Below are 9,471 nucleotides of genomic sequence, written 5' to 3'. Positions count from 1 at the left end.
AGCCTAATCTCGAAGTGGTAGAGACGAGATGGCTGACTTTGACACTCACTATGGATCAATAATAATAACTGAAATAAAACTAAGATTTTTAAATCAGCATGATTTACAGAATTTACAAAAAAATTATTTAATCAGCGGAAATAATCAAATTCCTTAAAATGTAACAATTCTCAATATATTAATTAAATTCCTTCAATTCAAATAAATTTCAATTTATCAATTAAATCTCATTTACAGGAGTAACAATTAATTCCTAAACAGGCAAGAATAATAATTCATTAAATTTCAAGGATTTTCCAATTTATTAATTAGCTTCGCAAGCTGAAATAAATTATTAAAGTATCGTATAATTATTATTATTATTATTAAGCACGATTTCTGCCGAGGACGTACGGCCCGATCCAGAGTGTCGTGTACACTGTCGAGGGACGTGCAGCGCGATCCATAGATGCATCTAATCATGCCGAGGCGTTCAGCCGCTCCACAAGAAAGGAGGATATTTTCTTATGTGCCTCCGGATGGAGAGTATATTTATTATAAGATAAATTTGGGAGGAGAACAATTTTCTTTTAACAATTAATTGATTTAAACAGAAAATCAAGCCTATGAGATTTCCATCCTTTAATATCTTTATCTAACAATTCACAATATATTCATATATATATATATATATCATTTATCTAACAATTCACAATATATTCATATATATATCAATTAATATTAATTAATCAAAGAATATTATTTACACAAGTAATGCATGCTTTGAGTCCTAAACTACCCGGACTTTAGCATTAATAGTAGCTATGCACGGACTCTCGTCACTTCGTGCGTACGTAGCCCCCACAATTAGCAATAATTCTTTAATTTTAATCACCTATGAGGTAATTTCCCCCTCACAAGATTAGATAAGAGACTTACCTCGTCTTGCTCCAATTTAATCCACTATAAGGCCTTTTTCATGATTATTCAACTCTGTCTCGCTCAAATCTAGTCAAAATAATTCGATACAATCACTAAAAATTATAGGAATCAATTCTATAAGAAAATACTACATTTTCAATAAAAATTCCGAAATTAATTAAAAATTCGTCTGTGGGCCCATGTCTTGGAATCCGGTAAAAGTTATGAAATCCGACAACCTATTCAATTACGAGTCCAACCATACCAGTTTCACTCAAATCCGACTCCGAATCGATACCGAAATCACAAAAAAAAAAATCGTTTCTATGAGATTAATAAAAATTTTCCAAATTTAAATCTCAAAACACTAATTTATGGTGAAAACAATGATATACTTGTATATGTAGACCAAATCCGCATTAGAATCACTTACCCCAATATTTTCCCCTTGAAAAACTGACAAAAGTCGCCTCTGCTCAAGCTCAAGTTTCTCAAAAATGGCAAATGGGACGAATGTCCTCTTTTATAAACTGCCCAGGCAGCCTTTGGAAATTGGGCCTCGATCGTGGCCCTCGAGCCTGGGCTTCGATCATGGCCTCGATCATGGCCTCGAGCTTGGGACTTGGTCATGGCCTCGATCAGGCCTCGAGCCTGGGATTCGGTCATGGCCTCGATCAAGTTCGATCTTGGGTCTTGATCCTGGCCCTCGAGCCTTGCCTTCGATCATGGCTCTCGAGCTGGACCTTCGATCGTGGCTTCGATACTGAGCCTCGTCCCTGGCTTTGACTCAGGCCTTGATCGTGGGATCGATTTCTGGGTTCGATCTGGGGCTCGATATCTGGGTTCGATCTGGGGCTCGATATCTGGGTTCGATCTGGGGCTCGATCACAACCCAGAATATACAGCAGAAGGGAAAATTGCAGCAACTTTTTAAGTCCAACTTTTAAACCGTTAACCATCCGAAACTCACCCGAGGTCCTCGGGACCTCAACCAAATATACCAATAAGTCTTAGAACATCATACGAACTTAGTCGAACCTCTAAATCACATCAAACAACGCTAAAATCATGAATCATACCCCAATTCAAGCTTAATGAAACTAAGAGTTTTCAACTTCTACATTCGATGTCGGAACCTATCAAATCAACTCTGATTGACCTCAAATTTTACATACAAGTAATAAATGATATAACGGAGCTATAAAAATTTTCGGAACTGGATTTCGACTCCGGTATCAAAAAGTCAACTCATCGGTCAAACTTCCAAACTTAAATTCTTATTTTTAGCCATTTAAAACTTAATTTAACTACGGACTTCCAAATAAGGTTCCGAACACGCTCCTAAGTCCAAAATTACCATACGGAGCTGTTGGAATCATTAAAATTCTATTCCGGGGTCATTTTCTCAAAATGTTGACTGAAGTCAAACTTAGCACTTTAGGCCAACTTAAGGAACCAAGTGTTCCGGTTTCACCCCAAATACTTCCAAATCCCGAACCAACCATCCCCGTAAGTCATAAATTGTTACAAGCACATACAAAAAGTTTTATTTTAGGGAACGGGGTTCTAAAAGTTAAAATGACCGGTTGGGTCATTACATTCTCCACCTCTTAAACAAACGTTCGTTCTCGAACGGGTTTAGAATTGTACCTGGAGTGGTGAATAAGTGTGAATATCTGCTCCACATGCCTTCCTCGGCCTCCCAAGTCACTTCCCCGACTGGTTGGCCCCTCCACTAGACTTTTACTGTAGAAATCCTCTTGGATCTCAACTGGCGAACCTGTTTATCAACAATGGCAATTGGCTCCTCTTCATAACCCAAGCTATTATCTAGCTGAACTGTGCTAAAGTCTAACACATGTGATAGGTCGACATGATACTTCCGGAGCATAGATACGTGGAAAACCGGATGAACTCCCGATAGGCTGGGAGGCAATGCAAGCTCATAAGCAACCTCCCCAACTCGTTTCAACACCTCAAATGGGCCTATAAACCTTGGGCTCAACTTGCCCTTCTTCCCGAATCTCATAATTCCCTTCATCGGCGAAACCTTCAACAGAACTTTTTCACTACCATAAATGATATATCACGCGCTTTCTGATCTGCGTAACTCTTTTGTCTAGACTGTGCTGTACGAAGTCGCTCCTGAATCAACTTTACCTTTTCCAAGTCATCCCTTACCAAATCGGTACCATATAACTTAGCCTCATCTAGCTCAAACCATCCGATAGGTGAACGACATCGTCGACCATATAAAGCCTCAAATGGAGCCATCTCGATGTTGGATTGGTAACTGTTATTATAAGCAAACTCGGCCAAAGGCAGGAAATGATCCCACTGACCTCCAAAGTCGATCACACATGCCCTGAGCATCCAAAATCTGAATTGTCCTCTCTGACTTTCCATCGGTCTGCGGATGAAAGGCTGTGATGAGCTCTACACGGGTCCCCAACTCACTTTGTACTGCTCTCCAGAAATGTGAAGTAAACTGAGGGCCTCTATCTGATATGATGGAAATTGGCACACCGTGCAACCGAACTATCTCCTGAATATAAATCTGGGCCAACCTCTCTGATGTATACGTAGTCACAACAGGAATAAAATGTGCCGACTTAGTCAACCTATCAACAATCACCCAAACTGCATCAAACTTCCTCAAGGTCCGCGGAAACCCAACTACAAAGTCCATAGTAATTCGTTCCCATTTCCACTCTGGTATAGTCATCTGCTGAAGTAGGCCACCTGGCCTCTGGTGCTCATATTTAACTTGTTGGCAATTTAGACATCTAGATACATACTCAACTATGTCCTTTTTCATTCGTCGCCACCAATAATGTTGCCTCAAGTCACGATACATCTTAGTAGCACCCGGATGAATAGAATACTGAGAACTGTGTGCCTCTTCCAGGATCTTTTTCCTCAGTCCATCCACATTAGGAACACATAGACGATCCTGGAGTCGCAGAACACCATCCGCTTTAATAGTAACTTCCTTGGCACCACCTCGTAGTACCATTTCATGAAGAACCATCAAGTATGGGTCATCATACTGGCGAGCCTTGATCTGCTCAAATAGTGAAGATTGGGCCACCACACATGCAAGAACTCGGCTGGGCTCGGAAATATCCAGCCTCACAAGTTTGTTAGCCAAGGACTGAATATCCGAGGCTAATGGCCTTTCCTCTGCTGAAATGAAAGCCAAACTACCCATACTCTCCGCCTTCATGCTCAAGGCATCTGCAACCACATTTGCTTTGCCCGGATGATACAAGATAGTAATATCATAATCTTTTAGTAACTCCAGCCATCTGCGCTGCCTCAAATTTAGATCTCTCTGCTTGAACAAATGCTGCAAACTGCGATGATCAGTGTAAACTTCACAAGACACCCCATTAAGATAATGCCTCCAAATCTTTAGAGCGTGAACAATCGCAGCTAACTCCAAATCATGTACTGGATAATTCTTCTCGTGGGGATTCAACTGACATGAAGCATATGCAATAACTCGCCTTTCCTGCATCAATACACAACCCAAGCCAACGCGTGACGCATCGCAATACACTGTATATATTCCCGAACCAGATGGTAACACTAACACGGGTGCTGTAGTCAGTGCTGTCTTGAGCTTCTGAAAGCTTGACTCACAATCATCGGACCATCGGAACTGAACACCCTTCTGGGTTAAGTTGGTCAAAGGTGCTATAATAGATGAAAAACCTTCCACGAACCGACGATAATAACATGCTAAACCCAGAAAACTCCTGATCTCAGTCGCCGAAGTGGGACGATGCCAATTCTGAACTGCCTCAATCTTTTTGGGATCAACTTTAATACCTTCGCCCGATACAATATGTCCCAAAAATGCTACAGACTCTAGCCAAAACTCACATTTAGAGAACTTAGCATATAGCGTTTGTCCCCGTAATGTCTGAAGCACTACTCTTATATGCTGCTCATGTTCCTCCTTACTGCGCGAATAGATTAAGATGTCATCAATGAAGACAATGACAAACGAATCAATATATGGCATGAATACTCTATTCATCAGATCCATAAACACTGTCGGGGCATTAGTTAAACCGAAGGACATCACCAGAAACTCATAATGACCATATCTAGTCCGAAAAGCAGTCTTTGGAACATCTGAATCCCTAATTTTCAACTGATGGTACCCCAACCTCAAGTCGATCTTAAAGAATACCCTAACACCCTGCAACTGGTCAAATAGATCATCAATACGCGGCAATGGGTACTTGTTCTTAATAGTGACTTTGTTCAATTGGCGATAATCAATACACATCCGCATTGTTCCATCCTTCTTTTTCACAAATAATACTGGTGCATCCCAAGGCGATACACTCGGTCTGACGAACCCTTTGGCTAGTAACTCTTCAAGCTGTTCTTTCAATTCTTTCAATTCTTTCGGAGCCATGCGATACGGTGGGATAGATATAGGCTGGGTATCTGAAGCCAAGTCAGTACAGAAATCAATATCACGATCAGGTGGCATACCTAGAAGATCTGACGGAAATACATCGGGGAATTCCCGAACTACAGGCACTGAATTAATAGCTAGAGTCTCTGCAGTAGTATCTCGAACATAGGCTAGATAAGCCAAACAACCCTTCTCAACCATGTGTTGAGCCTTTATAAAAGAAATAACTCGATTAAATGAACTAACAGGCGAACCCTTCCACTCCAGCTTAGGCAATGCTGGAATAGCCAAGGTAACAGTCTTGGCATGACAATCTAGAATAGCATGATATGGAGATAACCAGTCCATGCCCAGAATAATTTCAAAATCAGTCATCTCAAGCAATATGAGATCTGCTCTGGTTTCATAACCACATAATGTAATAATACAGGACCGGTAGATCAGGTTCACAACAATAGAATCGCTCATAGGAATGAACACATAAACAAGAGTACTCAAGGACTCACGAGAAACACCCAGGAACGGAGCAAATAGAGATGACACATATGAATACGTAGATCCTGGATCAAATAATACTGAGGCATCTTTGCCACAAACAGAAATAATACCTGTAATCACGGCATCTGAGGCCTCTGCATCTGGTCTAGCCGGAAAAGCATAGAACCGAGTTGGAGCGCCAACTGTCTGGCCTCCACCTAGCTGACCTCCACCTCTAGGACGGCCCCTACCTACCTGTCCTCCACATCTGGGTGGTCGGACTACTGGTGGAGTAACTGGTCCGGTAAGTATAGGCTACTAACCCTGCTGTACTGGTCTACTCCGAAGCCTGGGGCAAAACCTCCGCATGTGACTGGGATCCCCGCACTCGTAACAACTCTTCGGTGCGATGGGCTGTTGACTAAGTGTCTGGCCCTGGGGACGTGAATACCCACTGGGAGGACCCTGAATAGCCGGTGGGCGGTAAGAACTCTCTGGGATAGCACTGAGATAAGGTCGCACTGGAGCACCTCGAGGAGGTGATGGTGCTGGATATGGGGGTCTGCTGGACTGTCCCCTCACGAACTGACCTCTGCCCCCGGACGGAGCACCTCTGAACTCTCCAGAGTACCTGAACCGCTTATCTCTCATAATCTGCTCTCGGCTCCGCTGACGTACACCCTCAATCCTCCGGGCTATCTCCACAACTCGCTCATAAGAAGTACCCATCTCAACCTCTCGAGCCATAGTGGCCTGAATACCAGTATGTAAACCGGCTACAAACCTTCACACTCTCTCCGCCTCAATAGGGAGTATCATTAGTGCATGGCGAGATAATTCAAAAAACCTCGCCTCATAATCAGTCACTGACATCTGACCCTGCTGGAGCTGCTCAAACTGAAACTGCAACTCTTCCCTCTGGGAGGGTGGAATATACCTGTTCAAGAAGATACGGGTGAACCTGTCCTAAGTCATGTGAGGAGAATCTGCTGGTCTGCCAAGAGCATAAGACTGCCACCATCTACGAGCTCTACCCTCTAGCTGAAAAGTAGCAAAATCAACCCCATGGGATTCCAATATACTCATGTTGTACAGTCTATCCTTGCAACGATCAATGAAATCCTGTGGATCCTCATGTCGCTCACCCCCGAAGACAGGAGGATGTAGTCTAGTCCATCTATCCAATAGTTTCTGAGGATTGGCGGCTACAGCTGGCCTGGGCTCAGGTGTAGCTGCTGCCACTGGCTGGGATCCACCCACGGGTAGTGCACCCTGGGTCTGATATACAGCAGCTGCTTGTCCATGAGCCTGCGCGGTAAGGGTCTGTGCTCCCCCGCCCGCCTGAGATGTGGCTGGGTCTGCCAGAAATAAACCGGTCTGAGTCATATTGTCCATGAATCGCAGCATACGACCCATGACATCCTGAAATCCCGGTGCAGATGTGAAGTCCACCGGAGCTCGCTTTGCCACAGGCACCTTACCTTGCTTCTCAATAATGGGATTCTCTGCTGGATCCACTGGCGGCATAACTGGAATAGTCCTGGGACGGCCTCTCCTTCTAACACAGGCTGGAGCCCTCCTTCGGCCTCTGCCTCGGCCTCTAGCAACTGGGGGAGTAGCTCTTTCCTGGTCTGGAACTTCATTCGAGCGCGTTCTCACTATCTGTGAGAAAATAAGAGAAGGATTTTTAGTGCTACATTAATTGCACGATGGAATGTGAAAAAGGTAATTTCCTAACACCCTATAGCCTCTCGAAGATAAGTACAGACGTTTCCGTACCGATCCGCAAGACTCTATTAGGTCTGCTCATAACTTGTGAGACCTACATAAACCTAGTGGTCTGATACCATGTTGTCACGACCCAATTTTACCTGTAGGTCGTGATGGCGCCCAACACTTTAGCTAGGCAAGCCATCTAATAAATTAATCATACATTGATAAAATTTAAAACCAAAAAAATATAAACCCAAACTCTACCAATGTGTGTGTGCCAAGACCTGGTGTCACAAGTGCATGAGCATCTAGTAGATTATACAAAACTCCAAATACTGTCTGAAATGAAATAGACAGAATGTAAATATAAGAAGAGACACTGGTAGCTGCAGAACGGCTCAGAAAGGCAGCTCACCACTATGCCTCGGGATGACGTGGGTATGTGATGATAGGTCCTCCACTAGTACCTGTCTCAGGTCCTGCACAAAAAGTGCAGCAAGTGTAGTATGAGTACGTAAACAACGTATACCCAGTAAGTATCAAGCCTAATCTCGAAGTGGTAGAGACGAGATGGCCGACTTTGACACTCACTATGGATCAATAATAATAACTGAAATAAAACTAAGATTTTTAAATCAGCATGATTTACAGAATTTACAAAAAATTTATTTAATCAGCGGAAATAATCAAATTCCTTAAAATGTAACAATTCTCAATATATTAATTAAATTTCTTCAATTCAAATAAATTCTAATTTATCAATTAAATCTCATTTACATGAGTAACAATTAATTCCTAAACAAGCAAGAATAATAATTCATTAAATTCCAAAGATTTTTCAATTTATTAATTAGCTTCACAAGCTGAAATAAATTATTAAAGTATCGTATAATTATTATTATTATTAAGCACGATTTCTGCCGAGGACGTACGGCCCGATCCAGAGTGTCGTGTACACTGTCGAGGGACGTGCAGCGCGATCCATAGATGCATCTATCCTGCCGAGGCGTTCGGCCCGCTCCACAAGAAAGGAGGACATTTTTTTATGTGCCTCCGGAAGGAGAGTATATTTATTATAAGATAAATTCGGGAGGAGAACAATTTTCTTTTAACAATTAATTGATTTAAACAGAAAATCAAGCCTATGAGATTTTCATCGTTTAATATCTTTATCTAACAATTCACAATATATTCATATATATCAATTAATATTAATTAATCAAAGAATATTATTTACACAAGTAATGCATGCTTTGAGTCCTAAACTACCCGGACTTTAGCATTAATAGTAGCTACGCACGGACTCTCGTCACTTCGTGCGTACGTAGCCCCCACAATTAGCAACAATTCTTTAATTTTAATCACCTATGAGGTAATTTTCCCCTCACAAGGTTAGACAAGAGACTTACCTCGTCTTGCTCCAATTTAATCCACTATAAGGCCTTTTCCACGATTATCCAACTCTGTCTGGCTCAAATCTAGCCAAAATAATTCGATACAATCACTAAAAATTATAGGAATCAATTCTATAAGAAAATACTATATTTTTAATAAAAATCCCGAAATTAATTAAAAATTCATTCGTGGGGCCCACGTCTCGGAATCCGGCAAAAGTTATAAAATCCGACAACCCATTCAATTATGAGTCCAACCATACCAGTTTCACTCAAATCCGACTCTGAATCGATACTGAAATCTCAAAAAAATTCATTTCTATGAGATTAATAAATTTTTCCCAAATTTAAATCTCAAAACACTAATTTATGGTGAAAACAATGATATACTTGTATATATAGACCAAATCCGAGTTAGAATCACTTACCCCAATATTTTTCCCTTGAAAAACTGACAAAAGTCGCCTCTGCTCAAGCTCAAGTTCGTCAAAAATGGCAAATGAGACGAATGTCCTCTTTTATAAACTGCCCAGGCAGCCTTCGAAAATTGTG

The sequence above is a fragment of the Nicotiana tomentosiformis genome, chromosome 2, assembly GCF_000390325.3.
Source record: "Nicotiana tomentosiformis chromosome 2, ASM39032v3, whole genome shotgun sequence".
Taxonomy (NCBI): Eukaryota; Viridiplantae; Streptophyta; class Magnoliopsida; order Solanales; family Solanaceae; genus Nicotiana; species Nicotiana tomentosiformis.
The sequence above is the reverse complement of the archived record's forward strand: the minus strand, read 5'-3'. Positions refer to the sequence as shown.